Consider the following 23,408-nt stretch of genomic DNA (forward strand, 5'->3'; position numbering starts at 1 on the left):
TACGCCATGTTTTCACATCAGTGCAGATGAAGGAAAGGATACGAGGAAGAAGCAGCCACGCAACCTGTGTGACCTTTAACCCTTGACTGACTGACAGTAAACCCTGTTTGACCTTTGACCCCAGCTCACCTGTGTGACCCTCCACCACTCGCTAGACGTGGTACAGGAGCACCACAGCTCTTTGGCCAGTAGGTTAGGGGGCGTGGACGCCATCAGCTCCTTAAGCACATCCCTCATCACGCTGAGCGGCCAATCGCGCCGCGAAACATCCAGGCTGAGCCCCACCCCCTTCAGGGCGGGGCCTATCTTGCTGTAGTAGAGCTCACTGGGCCGTGGAACCAGAGGGAGGGGCTGGGGCTGCTGCTGGAACGAATCCTGGGCCTGGGGGAGGAGCGAGAGACAGAAAGTGATGAGAGATGAGTAGAGACAGAGCTCAAGGCCCACGGCCCAACAAAGTGGCATTGCCATAGTTTCAATGTTGAATGTAATTGAGCTCTACACATTCACAGAGCAAGTTCCTACAATAGATCACACACACACGCAACCACCACCCCCACAACCATTACCTTCTGAGCCTGCAGCACGGCCTCTCTCTGCTGCCAGCGCTTGTAGAGGCCGAAGAGCGGCGTGGCGCCGTCCACCCATTGGATGAGTCCTGAGCGCGTCCCCAGCGGGGTGACGGAGTAGTGGCGTGCGTGGAAATGGGGGCGTTCCTGCTGGTTCACCTAGAGGAGAACAGAGTTATGCTCTGTAGACAACAGCAGCAGTCGCACGACCACATGAAACAGCCCGTCTTTCCCAGCAGCAGTTAATATTACTGGAACAGGCCTTCAGGGTTAATCACCTATTGTACTACTTCTATTATTTGTTTAATCTATTTTTATTTTTAGTGTATTATGGTGTATTATTTATGTTTGGTGTATTTTTTCACAGTTGAACTACACAAGCCCCATACCCTGTACTCTGTGTTGTCCCTAGCTTGACCAGCCTCGTATTTTAAATGATCGATCAATGATGTTACCTTGGTGAACATGGTGTTGACTATGGAAAGGAACTGCATGATTCCTGTACTCTGTGGTTGTCCTCCAGACCTGAAAGAGGGAGAGGAGGGAGAGAGAGTACTCTGTGTTGTCTCTGGAGAGGAGAGCACAGAGAGAGAGAGAGGAGGAAGGAGGTAGAGTTGGCTGAGAAAGGACAGGAGAGATAGAGGAGGACTCTGGGTTGTCTCTGGAAGGACCAGAGTTAGGAGGATTTTAACCGAGAGGAGGAAGGATGTTAGGAGTGAACATGGTGTTGAGGGAGAGAGAGGAGGAACATGGTAGAGTTGACTATGGAAAGGAACTGCAGGGAGAGAGAGGAGGAAGGAGGTAGAGTCCAGACCTGAGAGGAGAGGGAGGGAGGGAGGGAGAGAGGAGGAAGGAGGTAGAGTTAGGAGGAGAGAGGAGAGTGAGGGAGAGAGGAGGAAGGAGGTAGAGTTAGGAGGAGAGAGGAGAGGGAGAGAGAGAGAGGAGGAAGGAGGGGGAGTTAGGAGGAGAGAGGAGAGTGAGGGAGAGAGAGGAGGAAGGAGGGAGAGAGAGGAGGAAGGAGGTAGAGTTAGGAGGAGAGAGGAGAGTGAGGGAGAGAGAGGAGGAAGGAGGTAGAGTTAGGAGGAGAGAGGAGAGGGAGGGAGGGAGGGAGAGAGGAGGAAGGAGGTAGAGTTAGGAGGAGAGAGGAGAGTGAGGGAGAGAGGAGGAAGGAGGTAGAGTTAGGAGGAGAGAGGAGAGGAGAGAGAGAGAGGAGGAAGGAGGGGGAGAGAGAGGAGGAAGGAGGTAGAGTTAGGAGGAGAGAGGAGTGGGAGGGAGGGAGGGAGAGAGGAGGAAGGAGGTAGAGTTAGGAGGAGAGAGGAGAGTGAGGGAGAGAGAGGAGGAAGGAGGTAGAGTTGTGTGTGTGAGAGAGGTCTCTGAGGGAGAAGAGGAGGAAGGAGGTAGAGTTAGGAGGAGAGAGGAGAGGGAGGGAGGGAGGGAGAGAGGAGGAAGGAGGTAGAGTTAGGAGGAGAGAGGAGAGGGAGGGAGAGAGAGGAGGAAGGAGGTAGAGTTAGGAGGAGAGAGGAGAATTAGGTTCAGATTTCTATTCCTGCTGGTCGTCTGCCTGGAGGTTGTTCTGTCTGGAAGAGGTAAGGCTAGTTGCGTTAATCATGTGTGTGTGTGTGTGTGTGTGTGTGTGTGTGTGTGTGTGTGTGTGTGTGTGTGTGGTCTCTACCTTTGAAGAGGTAAGGGTAGTTGCGTTAATCATGTGTGTGTGTGTGTGTGTGTGTGTGTGTGGTCGCTACCTTTGAAGAGGTAAGGCTAGTTGCGTTAATCGTGTGTGTGTGTGTGTGTGTGTGTGTGTGTGTGTGTGTGTGTGTGGTCGCTACCTTTGAAGGGGTAAGGGTAGTTGCGTTAATGTGTGTGTGTGTGTGTGTGTGTGTGTGTGTGTGTGTGTGTGTGTGTGTGTGTGTGTGTGTGTGTGTGTGTGGTCACTACCTTTGAAGAGGTAAGGCTAGTTGCGTTAATCGTGTGTGTGTGTGTGTGTGTGTGTGGTCACTACCTTTGAAGAGGTAAGGGTAGTTGCGTTCATCATGTGTGTGTGTGTGTGTGTGTGTGTGTGTGTGTGTGTGTGTGTGGTCTCTACCTTTGAAGAGGTAAGGGTAGTTGCGTCCGTCGGAGCCCAGGAAGTGTAGTTTCTTGGGTTTGGTCTTGGTCGGCAGGATGGTGATGGTGTTGCCAACACTTTGGATGGTCAACGCGTCCGTTGCCGACACCTCGCCCGGCAACGCCATCTCAGTGGTCGCCATGGCAGCCAGGCGGGGGCTGATGTGGTCCAGACGCAGCAGATAGCTGGTCCTCTTCTGAGCCCTCTGCTGGAGACTCAGCATGATCTAGGAGACAATGTAAAACTTTCATTTAAATCCACTTCAATAAAAAAAGTACAGTATACATTTTAAAAGGTTTCAGATACATTGGACAACTCACAGAAACAAAAAGCACCTTCACACACAGACACGGACCAAGTTTACCCTGAGCACAGATCTAGGATCAGCTTCTCTTCCCCCAACCCTAATCTTAAAGATGTCTTCAATCCCCTAAAACTACACACAGATCTAGGATCAGCTTCCCTTCCCCCAACCCTAATCTTAAAGATGTCTTCAATCCCCTAAAACTAAACACAGATCTAGGATCAGCTTCCCTTCCCCCAACCCTAATCTTAAAGATGTCTTCAATCCCCTAAAACTAAACACAGATCTAGGATCAGCTTCCCTTCCCCCAACCCTAATCTTAAAGATGTCTTCAATCCCTAAAACTAAACACAGATCTAGGATCAGCTTCCCTTCCCCCAACCCTAATCTTAAAGATGTCTTCAATCCCTTAAAACTAAACACAGATCTAGGATCAGAACATAGAAACATCTGCCTTTAACATAGTTCACTGGTCACGATGGCAACACCCATTCTTAGCACGCGCTCCAGCAGGTGTATCTCACTAATCATCCCTAAAGCGGGAGGGGGGCCACAGGGGCCCACCCTAAAGACCATCTGATTATAGCCCTATCCCATACAGACACACCACTGGGAGGGGGGCCACAGGGGCCCACCCTGTAGACCATCTGATTATAGCCCTATCCCATACAGACACACCACTGGGAGGGGGGCCACAGGGGCCCACCCTAAAGACCATCTGATTATAGCCCTATCCCATACAGACACACCACTGGGAGGGGGGCCACAGGGGCCCACCCTAAAGACCATCTGATTATAGCCCTATCCCATACAGACACACCACTGGGAGGGGGGCCACAGGGGCCCACCCTGTAGACCATCTGATTATAGCCCTATACAATACAGACACACTACTGGGAGGGGTGCCATCTGGAAATGCTATAGTAAGACCCTAACAGTATGGGTATCACCATCTGGAAATGCTATAGTGAGACCCTAACAGTATGGGTATCACCATCTGGAAATGCTATAGTGAGACCCTAACAGTATGGGTATCACCATCTGGAAATGCTATAGTGAGACCCTAACAGTATGGGTATCACCATCTGGAAATGCTATAGTGAGACCCTAACAGTATGGGTATCACCATCTGGAAATGCTATAGTGAGACCCTAACAGTATGGGTATCACCATCTGGAAATGCTATAGTGAGACCCTAACAGTATGGGTATCACCATCTGGAAATGCTATAGTGAGACCCTAACAGTATGGGTATCACCATCTGGAAATGCTATAGTGAGACCCTAACAGTATGGGTATCACCATCTGGAAATGCTATAGTGAGACCCTAACAGTATGGGTATCACCATCTGGAAATGCTATAGTGAGACCCTAACAGTATGGGTATCACCATCTGGAAATGCTATAGTGAGACCCTAACAGTATGGGTATCACCATCTGGAAATGCTATAGTGAGACCCTAACAGTATGGGTATCACCATCTGGAAATGCTATAGTGAGACCCTAACAGTATGGGTATCACCATCTGGAAATGCTATAGTGAGACCCTAACAGTATGGGTATCACCATCTGGAAATGCTATAGTGAGACCCTAACAGTATGGGTATCACCATCTGGAAATGCTATAGTGAGACCCTAACAGTATGGGTATCACCATCTGGAAATGCTATAGTGAGACCCTAACAGTATGGGTATCACCATCTGGAAATGCTATAGTAAGACCCTAACAGTATGGGTATCACCATCTGGAAATGCCATAGTAACATCTGGAATTGCCATAGTAACATCTGGAATTGCCATAGTAACATCTGGAATTGCCATAGTAACATCTGGAATTGCCATAGTAACATCTGGAATTGCCATAGTAACAACTGGAATTGCCATAGTAACAACTGGAATTGCCATAGTAACAACTGGAATTGCCATAGTAACAACTGGAATTGCCATAGTAACATCTGGAATTGCCATAGTAACATCTGGAATTGCCATAGTAACATCTGGAATTGCCATAGTAACATCTGGAATTGCCATAGTAACATCTGGAATTGCCATAGTAACATCTGGAATTGCCATAGTAACATCTGGAATTGCCATAGTAACATCTGGAATTGCCATAGTAACATCTGGAATTGCCATAGTAACATCTGGAATTGCCATAGTAACATCTGGAATTGCCATAGTAACATCTGGAATTGCCATAGTAACATCTGGAATTGCCATAGTAACATCTGGAATTGCCATAGTAACATCTGGAATTGCCATAGTAACATCTGGAATTGCCATAGTAACATCTGGAAAGTAACATCTGGAATTGCCATAGTAACATCTGGAATTGCCATAGTAACATCTGGAATTGCCATAGTAACATCTGGAATTGCCATAGTAACATCTGGAATTGCCATAGTAACATCTGGAATTGCCATAGTAACATCTGGAATTGCCATAGTAACATCTGGAATTGCCATAGTAACAACTGGAATTGCCATAGTAACAACTGGAATTGCCATAGTAACAACTGGAATTGCCATAGTAACAACTGGAATTGCCATAGTAACAACTGGCTCCCCTTTCCCAATGCATCCTTGGCAGGTTTGAGCAAACAGAGTTTAGGCACGGGGACTGACAGTGGTACCTGGACCCACTGGGCCTGAAAAGGTTTCTCTCAAGTTGACAGCTCTGTCATTGAGACCAGGACGGTAACATTAGGGTAAGAAACTGTCCACAATGTTTTTACGTTGGTAATTATAATATTTACATTTTTAAAGTATTTATTCTGATGGATAAGATGTGGGCGAAATGAACTTTGGTTTTGATAACAAGCTGAGTAGACAGTCAGCCAGAACCAGACACGCCTAGCCAGCTGGGTTTCTCTCTCTCGTCTTTACGATGCTAATATTCTCCTTGTCAATATGAGCATCTTATTTTTACCCAGTTACCGATTCAAAGACCATTTGTCATCAGCTAGAAATCTCAATATCTGCGGTGCTGTTCATTTTAACGTCATCTCCCCTAGTCTACCTTTAACCATTTAACCAGCTTATAGTGGCAACGTCAACCTACCCCCTCAGGGAACACCCTACCCCCTCAGGGAACACAACCTACCCCCTCAGGGAACACAACCTACCCCCTCAGGGAACACAACCTACCCCCTCAGGGAACACAACCTACCCCCTCAGGGAACACAACCTACCCCCTCAGGGAACACAACCTACCCCCTCAGGGAACACAACCTACCCCTCAGGGAACACAACCTACCCCTCAGGGAACACAACCTAACCCCTCAGGGAACACAACCTAACCCCTCAGGGAACACAACCTAACCCCTCAGGGAACACAACCCCCCCCTCAGGGTAACCCCTCAGGGTCCTAACCCCTCAGGGTTTAACCCCTCAGGGAACACAACCTAACCCCTCAGGGAACACAACCTAACCCCTCAGGGAACACAACATAACCCCTCAGGGAACACAACCCCCCACGGTCCTGGTCCTACCTGTTTGAACGGGAACACCCTACCCCCCAGGGAACACAACCCCCACGGTCCTGGTCCTACCTGTTTGAACGGGAACACCCCCCCCTCAGGGAACACCCTACCCCCTCAGGGAACACAACCCCCCCAGGGTCCTGGTCCTACCCCCCAGGGAACACCCTACCCCCTCAGGGAACACCCTACCCCCTCAGGGAACACCCTACCCCCTCAGGGAACACCCTACCCCCTCAGGGAACACCCTACCCCCTCAGGGAACACCCTACCCCCTCAGACCCCCTCAGGGAACACAACCCCCCCCACGGTCCTGGTCCTACCTGTTTGAACGGGACCCAGCTGCTGGCTGGGTTGGCCGGGTTGTGAGGGCTCTTCAGTCTCTCCAGGGCCGAGGTGATGGCGTCCCCGTAGGTCTGCTGGAACCAGGTCTCGTGGGGGGTCTCGGCGGGCGTCGTGGTGATGCTCCTCACGTGGTCCAGAGCGAACACCACGGGACGCATCAGAGCGGAGTGCTTCTCACACATGATGGCCACCTTCTCCTCCCTGACAGAGGAGACACACTGTTCATCTATGTTCCTTTGACTGGGGTTAAAACATACATGTTGAGACAGGACAGTGTTGTATAGTTAGCGAGTGAGAAGTGCAGAGGGTCAGAATGAAACCCAGTACCCGAGACAGGGCCGAGGCTACCCAGTACCCGAGACAGGGCCGAGGCTACCCAGTACCCGAGACAGGGCCGAGGCAGTACCCGAGACCCAGCTACCCAGTACCGAGACAGGGCAGAGGCTACCCAGTACCCGAGACAGGGCAGAGGCTACCCAGTACCCGAGACAGGGCAGAGGCCGAGGCTACCCAGTACCCAGACCCGAGACAGGGCCGAGGCTACCCAGTACCCGAGACAGGGCCGAGGCTACCCAGTACCCGAGACAGGGCCGAGGCTACCCAGTACCCGAGACAGGGCCGAGGGTACCCGAGACAGGGCCGAGGCTACCCAGTACCCGAGACAGGGCCAGGCTACCCAGTACCCGAGACAGGGCCGAGGCTACCCAGTACCCGGGCCGAGGCTACCCAGTACCCGAGACAGGGCCGAGGCTACCCAGTACCCGAGACAGGGACTAACCTCTAATTATTTGCATTAATGAACTGTTTTGTGACTGGGAGTTGGGGTCATTCTGAAACCGGTGTTTGATTAATAAAATCCTATACTTCGTGTGCCCTAGTAGCGTGTGCCCTAGTAGCGTGTGCCTCACTTGCGTAGTGTGTACCCTAGTAGTGTGTGTGTGTGTGTGTGTGTGTGTGTGTGTGTGTGTGTGTGTGACTCACTTGCGTAGAGTGTTGTTGTTCTGTACTCTCTTGACCTCGTCCTCCAGCTGTTGGATCCTGCGCAGGACGTGCATGTGTTGCTGCTGCAGGACGCCCAGCCACAACTCATCCCACAGCAGAGTCACGCGCCGCAGCTCTCCTACTAGCATCTGGACCTGGGGACACACAGAGTCACATGTGGTTAGCACAGGAAGCTCTCCTACTAGCATCTGGACCTGGGGACACACAGAGTCACATGTGGTTAGCACAGGAAGCTCTCCTACTAGCATCTGGACCTGGGGACCCACAGAGTCACATGTGGTTAGCACAGGAAGCTCTCCCACTAACATCTGGACCTCCCCAGGACGGACACACAGAGTCACATGTGGTTAGCACAGGAAGCTCTCCCACTAACATCTGGACCTCCCCAGGACGGACACACAGAGTCACATGTGGTCACACAGAGAGTCCCACTAACATCTGGAGTCACACAGAGAGTCACACAGAGAGTCACACAGAGAGTCACACAGAGTCACACAGAGAGTCACACAGAGTCACACAGAGTCACACAGAGAGTCACACAGAGAGTCACACGTGGTTAGCACAGGAAGCTCTCCCACTAGCATCTGCACCTGGGGACCCACGGACAGACACACAGCCCACGGAGATGCATAGTCAGTTCGCAGAGGGAAAGGCAAAACCATGTAACCCAGTGAATTAAACTTATTGGTGACAATCAGCTTTGAAAACAGCATATTGGACATGATGGTTTGCACCATATTATCACCAATAACGTTGTATATATATCAGGTCACTTTCTCTGAATGCCGGATGGTGTTTAATAGCTAGTTAAACGAGGATAATTGATCTCCCCTAGTTTGGAAATAGTTGTACCCCAGTAAGGACAGTACACTCATTCACCATTTCAAAAACCTCTACACGCCACGTAACATGATTCAAGAGGGTATAATTATGTGCAGCATGAGTGGGGAGCCTAGCTAGGACTAGGGGGACATAATTAACTGTAACACCAGTAATGAGCAGAAGCATTTAGCTGTAACACCAGTATAATTACCTATAACACCATAGTGGGGTTGTGGTAGGGGGAAGTATTTACCTGTAACACCATAATGGGGTTGGCTGCAGTAGGGGGAAGTGTTTACCTGTAACACCATAGTGGGGTTGGCTGCAGTAGGGGGAAGTGTTTACCTGTAACACCATAGTGGGGTTGGCTGCAGTAGGGGGAAGTGTTTACCTGTAACACCATAGTGGGGTTGTGGTAGGGGGAAGTGTTTACCTGTAACACCATAGTGGGGTTGGCTGCAGTAGGGGGGAGGGGAGTGTTTACCTGTAACACCATAGTGGGGTTGGCTGCAGTAGGGGGAAGTATTTACCTGTAACACCATAGTGGGGTTGTGGTAGGGGGAAGTGTTTACCTGTAACACCATAGTGGGGTTGGCTGCAGTAGGGGGAAGTGTTTACCTGTAACACCATAGTGGGGTTGGCTGCAGTAGGGGGAAGTGTTTACCTGTAACACCATAGTGGGGTTGGCTGCAGTATGGGGGGGAAGTGTTTACCTGTAACACCATAGTGGGGTTGTGGTAGGGGGAAGTGTTTACCTGTAACACCATAGTGGGGTTGGCTGCAGTAGGGGGAAGTGTTTACCTGTAACACCACAGTGGGGTTGGCTGCAGTAGGGGGAAGTGTTTACCTGTAACACCATAGTGGGGTTGGCTGCAGTAGGGGGAAGTGTTTACCTGTAACACCATAGTGGGGTTGTGCAGTAGGGGGAAGTGTTTACCTGTAACACCATAGTGGGGTTGCTGGTAGGGGGAAGTGTTTACCTGTAACACCATAGTGGGGTTGTGGTAGGGGAAGTGGGGTTTACCTGTAACACCAGTGGGGTTGGCTGCAGTAGGGGGAAGTATTTACCTGTAACACCATAGTGGGGTTGGCTGCAGTAGGGGAAGTGTTTACCTGTAACACCATAGTGGGGTTGGCTGCAGTAGGGGGAAGTGTTTACCTGTAACACCATAGTGGGGTTGGCTGCAGTAGGGGGAAGTGTTTACCTGTAACACCATAGTGGGGTTGGCTGCAGTAGGGGGAAGTGTTTACCTGTAACACCATAGTGGGGTTGGCTGCAGTAGGGGGAAGTGTTTACCTGTAACACCATAGTGGGGTTGGCTGCAGTAGGGGGAAGTGTTTACCTGTAACACCATAGTGGGGTTGTGGTAGGGGGAAGTGTTTACCTGTAACACCATAGTGGGGTTGTGGTAGGGGGAAGTGTTTACCTGTAACACCATAGTGGGGTTGTGGTAGGGGGAAGTGTTTACCTGTAACACCATAGTGGGGTTGTGGTAGGGGGAAGTGTTTACCTGTAACACCATAGTGGGGTTGTGGTAGGGGGAAGTGTTTACCTGTAACACCATAGTGGGGTTGTGGTAGGGGGAAGTGTTTACCTGTAACACCATAGTGGGGTTGTGGTAGGGGGAAGTGTTTACCTGTAACACCATAGTGGGGTTGTGGTAGGGGAAGTGTTTACCTGTAACACCATAGTAGGGGGAAGTGTTTACCTGTAACACCATAGTGGGGTTGTGGTAGGGGGAAGTGTTTACCTGTAACACCATAGTGGGGTTGGCTGCAGTAGGGGAAGTGTTTACCTGTAACACCATAGTGGGGTTGTGGTAGGGGGAAGTGTTTACCTGTAACACCATAGTGGGGTTGGCTGCAGTAGGGGGAAGTGTTTACCTGTAACACCATAGTGGGGTTGGCTGCAGTAGGGGGAAGTGTTTACCTGTAACACCATAGTGGGGTTGTGGTAGGGGAAGTGTTTACCTGTAACACCATAGTGGGGTTGGCTGCAGTAGGGGGAAGTGTTTACCTGTAACACCATAGTGGGGTTGGCTGCAGTAGGGGGAAGTGTTTACCTGTAACACCATAGTGGGGGTTAGGGGGAAGTGTTTACCTGTAACACCAGTGGGGGGGGAAGTGTTTACCTGTAACACCATAGTGGGGTTGTGGTAGGGGGAAGTGTTTACCTGTAACACCATAGTGGGGTTGTGGTAGGGGGAAGTGTTTACCTGTAACACCATAGTGGGGTTGTGGTAGGGGAAGTGTTTACCTGTAACACCATAGTGGGGTTGTGGTAGGGGGAAGTGTTTACCTGTAACACCATAGTGGGGTTGTGGTAGGGGGAAGTGTTTACCTGTAACACCATAGTGGGGTTGTGGTAGGGGAAGTGTTTACCTGTAACACCATAGTGGGGTTGTGGTAGGGGGAAGTGTTTACCTGTAACACCATAGTGGGGTTGTGGTAGGGGGAAGTGTTTACCTGTAACACCATAGTGGGGTTGTGGTAGGGGGAAGTGTTTACCTGTAACACCATAGTGGGGTTGGCTGCAGACAGCTTGTCCACTATCTTGCTGTAGCAGTCATGCATCATGGCCTGGTCCTGGCTGGAACACAGTGCAGGAAACTCCTCACCCCGCCCATCTTCCTCCTGGGAGGCGGGGTTACTGCCCAGTGTCCCCTCCCCTTCCTCACACAGCCCCTCCCCTGCATGCTGCCCAGGAAGGTGGGCAGGGCCGACGGGAGCTTGTTTCCTGGGAGACAAAGATGTTATGGCTAGTTGAGACAATTTGGTTTAAATAATGCAAAAACACAATGTCGGAGAAGGTTTAAAAAAAAGTAAAAGTGCAATATGTGCCATGTAAAAAAGCTAACGTTTAAGTTCCTTGCTCAGAACATCAGAACATATGAAAGCTGGTGGTTCAATATTCCCAGGTACGAAGTTTAAGGTTGTAGTTATTAAAGTAATTATAGGGCTATTTCTCTCTTCCATTTGTATTTCATATACCTTTGACTATTGGATGTTCTTATAGGCACTATAGTATTGCCAATGTAACAGTATAGCTTCCGTCCCTCTCCTCGCTCCTAACTGTTGTTGATGCTGACTCTGTTGCACAGAACGCAAGAGAAGTGACACAATTTATCTAGTTAATATTGCCTGCTAACGTGAATTTATTTTAACTAAAAATGCAGGTTAAAAAAATATATATTCTTGTGTGTATTGATTTTAAGAAAGGCATTGATGTTTATCGTGAGGGACATTGATGTTTATCGTGAGGGACATTGATGTTTATCGTGAGGGACATTGATGTTTATCGTGAGGGACATTGATGTTTATCGTGAGGGACATTGATGTTTATCGTGAGGGACATTGATGTTTATCGTGAGGGACATTGATGTTTATCGTGAGGGACATTGATGTTTATCGTGAGGGACATTGATGTTTATCGTGAGGGACATTGATGTTTATCGTGAGGGACATTGATGTTTATCGTGAGGGACATTGATGTTTATCGTGAGGGACATTGATGTTTATCGTGAGGGACATTGATGTTTAGGTACATTTGTGCAACGATTGTGCTTTTGTTAAATCATGTTTAGTGAAGTAGGGATGATTGATGATTTAACAGGCAGGGACATTGATTATATGCAACACAGGACAAGCTAGTTACACTAGTAATATCATCAACCATGTGTAGTTAACTAGTGATTATGTGAAGATTGTTTTTTATATGGTAAGTATAATGCCAGCTAGCAACTTATCCTTGGCTCCTTGCTGCACTCGCGTAACAGGTGGTCAAGCCTGCCACTCAGTCTCCTCATGGAGTAACAGGTGGTCAAGACCACTGTCTCCTCGTGGAGTAACAGGTGGTCAGCCTGCCACTCAGTCTCCTCGTGGAGTAACAGGTGGTCAGCCTGCCACCCAGTCTCCTCATGGAGTAACAGGTGGTCAAGACCACTGTCTCCTCGTGGAGTAACAGGTGGTCAGCCTGCCACTCAGTCTCCTCGTGGAGTAACAGGTGGTCAGCCTGCCACTCAGTCTCCTCGTGGAGTAACAGGTGGTCAGCCTGCCACTCAGTCTCCTCGTGGAGTAACAGGTGGTCAGCCTGCCACTCAGTCTCCTCGTGGAGTAACAGCCTGCCACGCAGTCTCCTCGTGGAGTAACAGGTGGTCAGCCTGCCACTCAGTCTCCTCGTGGAGTAACAGGTGATCAGCCTGCCACCCAGTCTCCTCGTGGAGTAACAGGTGGTCAGCCTGCCACTCAGTCTCCTCGTGGAGTAACAGGTGGTCAGCCTGCCACCCAGTCTCCTCGTGGAGTAACAGGTGGTCAGCCTGCCACGCAGTCTCCTCGTGGAGTAACAGGTGGTCAGCCTGCCACTCAGTCTCCTCGTGGAGTAACAGGTGGTCAGCCTGCCACTCAGTCTCCTCGTGGAGTAACAGGTGGTCAGCCTGCCACGCAGTCTCCTCGTGGAGTAACAGGTGGTCAGCCTGCCACTCAGTCTCCTCGTGGAGTAACAGGTGGTCAGCCTGCCACCCAGTCTCCTCGTGGAGTAACAGGTGATCAGCCTGCCACCCAGTCTCCTCGTGGAGTAACAGGTGGTCAGCCTGCCACTCAGTCTCCTCGTGGAGTAACAGGTGATCAGCCTGCCACCCAGTCTCCTCGTGGAGTAACAGGTGGTCAGCCTGCCACTCAGTCTCCTCGTGGAGTAACAGGTGGTCAGCCTGCCACTCAGTCTCCTCGTGGAGTAACAGGTGGTCAGCCTGCCACCCAGTCTCCTCGTGGAGTAACAGGTGGTCAGCCTGCCACTCAGTCTCCTCGTGGAGTAACAGGTGGTCAGCCTGCCACTCAGTCTCCTCGTGGAGTAACAGGTGGTCAGCCTGCCACTCAGTCTCCTCGTGGAGTAACAGGTGGTCAGCCTGCCACCCAGTCTCCTCGTGGAGTAACAGGTGGTCAGCCTGCCACTCAGTCTCCTCGTGGAGTAACAGGTGGTCAGCCTGCCACACAGTCTCCTCGTGGAGTAACAGGTGGTCAGCCTGCCACGCAGTCTCCTCGTGGAGTAACAGGTGGTCAGCCTGCCACTCAGTCTCCTCGTGGAGTAACAGGTGGTCAGCCTGCCACTCAGTCTCCTCGTGGAGTAACAGGTGGTCAGCCTGCCACGCAGTCTCCTCGTGGAGTAACAGGTCAGTCAAGACCACTGTCTCCTCGTGGAGTAACAGGTGGTCAGCCTGCCACTCAGTCTCCTCGTGGAGTAACACGTGGTCAGCCTGCCACTCAGTCTCCTCGTGGAGTAACAGGTGGTCAGCCTGCCACTCAGTCTCCTCGTGGAGTAACAGGTGGTCAGCCTGCCACACAGTCTCCTCGTGGAGTAACAGGTGGTCAGCCTGCCACACAGTCTCCTCGTGGAGTAACAGGTGGTCAGCCTGCCACGCAGTCTCCTCGTGGAGTAACAGGTGGTCAGCCTGCCACTCAGTCTCCTCGTGGAGTAACAGGTGGTCAGCCTGCCACTCAGTCTCCTCGTGGAGTAACAGGTGGTCAGCCTGCCACGCAGTCTCCTCGTGGAGTAACAGGTGGTCAAGACCACTGTCTCCTCGTGGAGTAACAGGTGGTCAGCCTGCCACTCAGTCTCCTCGTGGAGTAACAGGTGATCAGCCTGCCACACAGTCTCCTCGTGGAGTAACAGGTGATCAGCCTGCCACTCAGTCTCCTCGTGGAGTAACACGTGGTCAGCCTGCCACTCAGTCTCCTCGTGGAGTAACAGGTGGTCAGCCTGCCACTCAGTCTCCTCGTGGAGTAACAGGTGGTCAGCCTGCCACACAGTCTCCTCGTGGAGTAACAGGTGGTCAGCCTGCCACGCAGTCTCCTCGTGGAGTAACAGGTGGTCAGCCTGCCACTCAGTCTCCTCGTGGAGTAACAGGTGGTCAGCCTGCCACTCAGTCTCCTCGTGGAGTAACAGGTGGTCAGCCTGCCACGCAGTCTCCTCGTGGAGTAACAGGTGGTCAAGACCACTGTCTCCTCGTGGAGTAACAGGTGGTCAGCCTGCCACTCAGTCTCCTCGTGGAGTAACACGTGGTCAGCCTGCCACTCAGTCTCCTCGTGGAGTAACAGGTGGTCAGCCTGCCACTCAGTCTCCTCGTGGAGTAACAGGTGGTCAGCCTGCCACACAGTCTCCTCGTGGAGTAACAGGTGGTCAGCCTGCCACACAGTCTCCTCGTGGAGTAACAGGTGGTCAGCCTGCCACGCAGTCTCCTCGTGGAGTAACAGGTGGTCAGCCTGCCACTCAGTCTCCTCGTGGAGTAACAGGTGGTCAGCCTGCCACTCAGTCTCCTCGTGGAGTAACAGGTGGTCAGCCTGCCACGCAGTCTCCTCGTGGAGTAACAGGTGGTCAAGACCACTGTCTCCTCATGGAGTAACAGGTGGTCAGCCTGCCACTCAGTCTCCTCGTGGAGTAACAGGTGATCAGCCTGCCACACAGTCTCCTCGTGGAGTAACAGGTGATCAGCCTGCCACTCAGTCTCCTCGTGGGGTAACAGGTGGTCAGCCTGCCACTCAGTCTCCTCGTGGAGTAACAGGTGGTCAGCCTGCCACTCAGTCTCCTCGTGGAGTAACAGGTGGTCAGCCTGCCACTCAGTCTCCTCGTGGAGTAACAGGTGGTCAGCCTGCCACTCAGTCTCCTCGTGGAGTAACAGGTGGTCAGCCTGCCACTCAGTCTCCTCGTGGAGTAACAGGTGGTCAGCCTGCCACACAGTCTCCTCGTGGAGTAACAGGTGGTCAGCCTGCCACTCAGTCTCCTCGTGGAGTAACAGGTGGTCAGCCTGCCACGCAGTCTCCTCGTGGAGTAACAGGTGATCAGCCTGCCACGCAGTCTCCTCGTGGAGTGCAATGTAACCGGCCAGAATGTGTCCAAAAATGCCATTTACCGATTGTTATGAAGACTTGAAATCGGCCCGAATTAATCGGTCGACCTCTAGTGTGTGTGTGTGTGTGTGTGTGTGTGTGTGTGTGTGTGTGTGTGTGTGTGTGTGTGTGTGTGTGTGTGTGTGTGTGTGTGTGTGTGTGTGTGTGTGTGTGTGTGTACCTGCGTGCTGGGCCTCTCCTCCCAGAGACAGTGATCCGACTATAGCAGGGTACAGGATGAGGTGTGGTGAGTCCTGGGCAACGCGACACAGCAGACTACAGATACTCTGTCTGATGTAAGCCTCTGGATGGTTCAGACGAGAGAACAGCTGGGGGATGATGCCTGGAGGGGAGAGGGGTTGAATTAGCAGGAGACAAGAGAGAGAACAGCTGGGGGATGATGCCTGGAGGGGAGAGGGGTTGAATTAGCAGGAGACAAGAGAGAGAACAGCTGGGTGGGGGGAGAGGGGTTGAATTAGCAGGAGACAGGAGAGAGAACAGCTGGGGGATAATGCCTGGAGGGGAGAGGGGTTGAATTAGCAGGAGACAGGAGAGAGAACAGCTGGGGGATAATGCCTGGAGGGGAGAGGGGAGAGGGGTTGAATTAGCAGGAGAAAGGAGAGAGAACAGCTGGGTGGGGGGAGAGAGAGATGCCTGGAGGGGAGGGGAGAGGGGTTGAATTAGCAGGAGACAGGAGAGAGAACAGCTGGAGGGGGAGAGGGGTTGAATTAGCAGGAGACAGGAGAGAGAACAGCTGGAGGGGGAGAGGGGTTGAATTAGCAGGAGACAGGAGAGAGAACAGCTGGAGGGGGAGAGGGGTTGAATTAGCAGGAGACAGGAGAGGTGGGGGTCTGTGTGTGTTACCTCTCTAGGGGCCAGTGGGGGTCAGTGTGTTACCTCTCCAGGGGCCAGTGGGGGTCAGTGTGTTACCTCTCCAGGGGCCAGTGGGGGTCAGTGTGTTACCTCCCTAGGGGCCAGTGGGGGTCAGTGTGTTACCTCCCTAGGGGCCAGTGGGGGTCAGTGTGTTACCTCCCTAGGGGCCAGTGGGGGTCAGTGTGTTACCTCCCTAGGGGCCAGTGGGGGTCAGTGTGTTACCTCCCTAGGGGCCAGTGGGGGTCAGTGTGTTACCTCCCTAGGGGCCAGTGGGGGTCAGTGTGTTACCTCTCTGGGGGCCGTGGGGGTCTGTGTGTGTTACCTCTCCAGGGGGCGGTGGGGGTCAGTGTGTTACCTCTCCAGGGGGCGGTGGGGGTTGAGGCGAGCCCAAGCTCAAGCCCCTCCCTCAGCTCCCCGGCGTGCTTCACCAGCAGCCGTAGCAACCGCAGCGTCGCCATGACGATGATATCGTCGTTACTCTGCTTGCTGTTCTGATTGGTCAGCAGCAGCTTGGGGTCATCCTCATCGATGGGAACCTGACGGAGGAAGAGGAGAGACATGGAGGGATGGAGGAAGAGATGGATGGATGGGAGAGATGCAGGGAAAGGGACAAGGCTATAAGAGAAGGCATCTTCCTACAACATCCCAAACTTTCACAAGTTCTAGATGAATAGAAACAGTCAAGTGAATAGCAATACCGGGACATTCTACTTTAACATTCATCTTGTAGACAGAACTCGTAGGGCTCCCAGACAGATTAACCGGACAGAACTCGTAGGGCTCCCAGACAGATTAACCGGACAGAACTCGTAGGGCTCCCAGACAGATTAACTAGACAGAACTCGTAGGGCTCCCAGACAGATTAACTAGACAGAACTCGTAGGGCTCCCAGACAGATTAACTAGACAGAACTCGTAGGGCTCCCAGACAGATTAACTAGACAGAACTCGTAGGGCTCCCAGACAGATTAACTAGACAGAACTCGTAGGGCTCCCAGACAGATTAACCAGACAGAACTCGTAGGGCTCCCAGACACATTAACCAGACAGAACTCGTAGGGCTCCCAGACAGATTAACTAGACAGAACTCGTAGGGCTCCCAGACAGATTAACTAGACAGAACTCGTAGGGCTCCCAGACAGATTAACCGGACAGAACTCGTAGGGCTCCCAGACAGATTAACCGGACAGAACTCGTAGGGCTCCCAGACAGATTAACCGGACAGAACTCGTAGGGCTCCCAGACAGATTAACTGGACAGAACTCGTAGGGCTCCCAGACAGATTAACCGGACAGAACTCGTAGGGCTCCCAGACAGATTAACCGGCCAGAACTCGTAGGGCTCCCAGACAGATTAACTGGCCAGAACTCGTAAGGCTCCCAGACAGATTAACTGGCCAGAACTCGTAGGGCTCCCAGACAGATTAACTAGACAGAACTCGTAGGGCTCCCAGACAGATTAACTAGACAGAACTCGTAGGGCTCCCAGACAGATTAACTAGACAGAACTCGTAGGGCTCCCAGACAGATTAACTGGACAGAACTCGTAGGGCTCCCAGACAGATTAACCGGACAGAACTCGTAGGGCTCCCAGACAGATTAACCGGCCAGAACTCGTAGGGCTCCCAGACAGATTAACCGGCCAGAACTCGTAGGGCTCCCAGACAGATTAACTAGACAGAACTCGTAGGGCTCCCAGACAGATTAACTGGCCAGAACTCGTAGGGCTCCCAGACAGATTAACTGGCCAGAACCCGTAGGGCTCCCAGACAGATTAACTGGCCAGAACTCTTAAGGCTCCCAGACAGATTAACTGGCCAGAACTCGTAGGGCTCCCAGACAGATTAACTAGACAGAACTCGTAGGGCTCCCAGACAGATTAACTAGACAGAACTCGTAAGGCTCCCAGACAGATTAAACTTCATCCTGGACTAAAAAGAACACCCAAAGGAAAATTCCCATGGAAATAGTCCCTGACTAACCAGTCCCCCCTGCCAGTCCCAGTCCCCCTGCCAGTCCCCAGTCCCCCTGCCAGTCCCAGTCCCCCTGCCAGTCCCAGTCCCCCTGCCAGTCCCAGTCCCCCTGCCAGTACCCCTGCCAGTCCCAGTCCCCCCTGGAGAGAGACTGAGTTCCACCCACCTGTCCAGCGTTAAGTTTGAGGAAGGTGAAGTAGGCACCGCAGGAGACCCTGTAGAGACTGAAGATCCTGTCCACCACCCTCCTCCAGACCCGGATCAGACCCTCCATCACCCCACTACCCCCACCCTGAACCCCCTCCCCCTGCTCCTCCAGCCAGGGACAGGCAGACAGCAGCTGTCTCCAGATCACATCCACCATGTCATCCTCCTCCTCCTGCTGCAGGGCCATGTCCTCATCCTGGAGGGAGGGAGAGAGAGAGAGAGGAGGTGGGGGAGAGAGAGAGAGAGGGGGTGGGAGAGAGAGGACGGGGCAGAGAGAGAGAGGACGGGGGGGGGCAGAGAGAGAGAGGACGGGGGGGGAGAGAGAGAGAGGACGGGTGGGGGGGGGGAGAGGACGGGTGGGGGGGGGAGAGAGAGAGGACGGGTGGGTGGGGGGGAGAGAGAGGGCGGGGGGGGAGAGAGAGAGAGGACGGGTGGGGGGGGGGGGAGAGAGAGAGAGGACGGGTGGGGGAGAGAGAGAGAGAGAGGACGGGTGGGGGGAGAGGACGGGGTGGGGGGGGAGAGAGAGGACGGGTGGGGGGGGGAGAGAGAGGACGGGTGGGGGGGGAGAGAGAGAGGACGGGGGGGGGAGAGAGAGAGAGGACGGGTGGGGGGAGAGAGAGAGAGGACGGGTGGGGGGGGAGAGAGAGAGAGGACGGGTGGGGGGGAGAGAGAGAGGACGGGTGGGGGGGGAGAGAGAGGAGGTGGGGGAGAGAGAGAGAGAGGTGGGGGAGAGAGAGAGGAGGAGGTGGGGGGAGAGAGAGAGAGAGGAGGAGGAGGGGGGAGAGAGAGAGAGGAGGTGAGAGAGAGAGAGAGGAGGGGGGGGAGAGAGAGAGAGGAGGAGGAGAGAGAGGGGGAGAGAGAGAGAGGAGGTGGGGGAGAGAGAGAGAGGAGGTGGGGGGGAGAGAGAGAGAGGAGGTGGGGGAGAGAGAGAGAGGAGGTGGGGGAGAGAGAGAGAGGAGGTGGGGGAGAGAGAGAGGAGGTGGGAGAGAGAGAGAGGAGGTGGGGGAGAGAGAGGAGGTGGGGGAGAGAGAGAGTTATGAGCAGGCAGATGGTGAACCCCAAACCCAGACCTGCCAAGAGCCGCGCGGCAAATTGGAGATGTAGCACGCGCCGAATTGGGGTAGAGACAGTCAGGAATCAAAACTATAGAGCCTAAAAGATTTACATTTTTAGAGACAGTCTCTATAATCTTGATTCCTGACTAAGAGGTAGACAGAGTCAGAAATCAAGACTATAGAGTCTAAAAGAGGTAGAGACAGTCAGAAATCAAGACTATAGAGTCTAAAAGAGATAGAGACAGTCAGAAATCAAGACTATAGAGTCTAAAAGAGATAGAGACGGTCAGAAATCAAGACTATAGAGTCTAAAAGGGGTAGAGAGATACATGGAAAGAGACAGACACATACCAAGCCCCTGAGTTATTCAGTTCCATGTAGACTCAGTTTCTAAACTTCTATCCTGGATGAACTATGATCTTTTCAGAACACCGGGAGAAAGTACGAGATGTGTACATACTAAAACAATAGTTACTAATTCATTCCTCATGAGCACACACACACACACACACACACACACACACACACACACACACACACACACACACACACACACACACACACACCTGTATTCCAGCAGGTCGACACATGGCCTGACCCAGGATGCTGAAGATGTTCTCCTTGTCCTCCTCACTGGTGCATTCTGGGAGAAGCTCCTCGATCTCCTTCTTCTCTCCCGGGAGCAAGGGCACACCTTCACCTTGACTGGAGGGATGGAGGGAGGAGATGAGAGAGAGATGGGAGGAGAGAGAGGAGAAAGGAAGGGACGGACGTAGGGGAGGAGAGGTGAAAGGAGAGGGAGATGGGAGGAGAGAGAGGAGAAAGGAAGGGACGGACGTAGGGGAGGAGAGGTGAAAGGAGAGGGAGATGGGAGGAGAGAGAGGAGAAAGGAAGGGACGGACATTTGGGAGGAGAGGTGAAAGGAGGGAGATTAGAGGAGAGAGAGGGGAAAGAGGAATGTCAACATTGCATAAGAATTTTAAAAATAATGTTTAAATCAGCAACGGCTTCTACCACAGAACGCACCAGGTCATGTTATCAGCTTCTACCACAGAACGCACCACGTCATGTTATCAGCTTCTACCACAGAACGCACCACATCTATATTCATGTTATCAGCTTCTACCACAGAACGCACCACGTCATGTTATCAGCTTCTACCACAGAACGCACCACGTCTATATTCATGTTATCAGCTTCTACCACAGAACGCATCACGTCATGTTATCAGCTTCTACCACAGAACGAACCACGTCATGTTATCAGCTTCTACCACAGAACGCACCACGTCATGTTATCAGCTTCTACCACAGAACGCACCACGTCATGTTATCAGCTTCTACCACAGAACGAACCACGTCATGTTATCAGCTTCTACCACAGAACGCACCACGTCTATATTCATGTTATCAGCTTCTACCACAGAACGCACCACGTCATGTTATCAGCTTCTACCACAGAACGAACCACGTCTATATTCATGTTATCAGCTTCTACCACAGAACGCACCACGTCATGTTATCAGCTTCTACCACAGAACGCACCACGTCTATATTCATGTTATCAGCTTCTACCACAGAACGCACCACGTCATGTTATCAGCTTCTACCACAGAACGCACCACGTCTATATTCATGTTATCAGCTTCTACCACAGAACGCACCACGTCATGTTATCAGCTTCTACCACAGAACGAACCACGTCATGTTATCAGCTTCTACCACAGAACGCACCACGTCATGTTATCAGCTTCTACCACAGAACGCACCACGTCATGTTATCAGCTTCTACCACAGAACGCACCACGTCATCAGCTTCTACCACAGAACGAACCACGTCTATATTCATGTTATCAGCTTCTACCACAGAACGCACCACGTCATGTTATCAGCTTCTACCACAGAACGCACCAAGTCATCAGCTTCTACCACAGAACGAACCACGTCTATATTCATGTTATCAGCTTCTACCACAGAACGCACCACGTCATGTTATCAGCTTCTACCACAGAACGCACCACGTCTATATTCATGTTATCAGCTTCTACCACAGAACGCACCACGTCATGTTATCAGCTTCTACCACAGAACGCACCAGGTCATGTTATCAGCTTCTACCACAGAACGCACCACGTCATGTTATCAGCTTCTACCACAGAACGCACCAGGTCATGTTATCAGCTTCTACCACAGAACGAACCACGTCTATATTCATGTTATCAGCTTCTACCACAGAACGCACCACGTCATGTTATCAGCTTCTACCACAGAACGAACCACGTCTATATTCATGTTATCAGCTTCTACCACAGAACGCACCACGTCATGTTATCAGCTTCTACCACAGAACACACCAGGTCTATATTCATGTTATCAGCTTCTACCACAGAACGCACCACGTCATGTTATCAGCTTCTACCACAGAACGCACCACGTCTATATTCATGTTATCAGCTTCTACCACAGAACGCACCACGTCATGTTGTCAGCTTCTACCACAGAACGCACCAGGTCATGTTATCAGCTTCTACCACAGAACGCACCACGTCATGTTATCAGCTTCTACCACAGAACGCACCACGTCATCAGCTTCTACCACAGAACGAACCACGTCTATATTCATGTTATCAGCTTCTACCACAGAACGCACCACGTCATGTTATCAGCTTCTACCACAGAACGAACCACGTCTATATTCATGTTATCAGCTTCTACCACAGAACGCACCACGTCATGTTATCAGCTTCTACCACAGAACACACCAGGTCTATATTCATGTTATCAGCTTCTACCACAGAACTCACCACGTCATGTTATCAGCTTCTACCACAGAACGCACCACGTCATGTTATCAGCTTCTACCACAGAACACACCACGTCATGTTATCAGCTTCTACCACAGAACGTGACAACAACGTCATATTCATGTTATCAGCTTCTACCACAGAACACACCACGTCATCAGCTTCTACCACAGAACGAACCACGCCTATATTCATGTTATCAGCTTCTACCACAGAACGCCTGACTGGTGGACAACTGTTATCAGCTTCTACCACAGAACGCACCACGTCTGGTTCTATCAGCCACACTCACATGAAGGCACCAGGGGTCAGGGTGTGTTTAGGGATAACTGCTAGACAACAACCAGGTCAGAATATGTCTGGTTCAACCACCTTCCGTCCCCAACGATAGGCCCAGCTGGAGGCAGAGAGCCGCCCAGGGGTTAGGGCCACCTCCGGGCCTGACTGGTGGACAGACTGGTAGAGCTGCCCCAGGACCAAGTCTGGTTCTCCTACACCCACACTCACTATGGAGGCAGAGAGAGAGAGGGGTTAGGGGTAGGGTACAGACTGGAGGAAGAGAGGGGTTAGGGTGTAGGGGTTAGGGTACAGACTGGAGAGCTGCCCCAGGACCAAGTCTGGGTACACCCACAGACTGGAGGAGAGAGAGAGGGGTTAGGGTGTAGGGGTTAGGGTACAGACTGGTAGAGCTGCCCCAGGACCAAGTCTGGTTCTCCTACACCCACACTCACTATGGAGGCAGAGAGAGAGAGGGGTTAGGGTGTAGGGGTTAGGGTACAGACTGGAGGAAGAGGGGTTGCCCCAGGACCAAGTCTGGTTCTCCTTGGACCCACACTCACTATGGAGGCAGAGAGGGAGAGGGGTTAGGGTGTAGGGGTTAGGGTACAGACTGGAGGAAGAGAGGGCCCCAGGACCAAGTCTGGTTCTCCTACACCCACACTCACTGGAGGCAGAGGGAGAGAGGGGTTAGGGTGTAGGGGTTAGGGTTACAGACTGGAG

The 23,408-nt window shown here is 52.0% G+C and overlaps 1 pseudogene; it reads right to left on the bottom strand.

The window, feature by feature from the left end:
- LOC124022301 overlaps window positions 1-23,408 on the bottom strand; it is a 120,046-nt pseudogene that overhangs the window by 60,156 nt on the left and 36,482 nt on the right.

The sequence above is a fragment of the Oncorhynchus gorbuscha genome, unplaced genomic scaffold (genome assembly GCF_021184085.1).
Source record: "Oncorhynchus gorbuscha isolate QuinsamMale2020 ecotype Even-year unplaced genomic scaffold, OgorEven_v1.0 Un_scaffold_1329, whole genome shotgun sequence".
Classification (NCBI taxonomy): domain Eukaryota; kingdom Metazoa; phylum Chordata; class Actinopteri; order Salmoniformes; family Salmonidae; genus Oncorhynchus; species Oncorhynchus gorbuscha.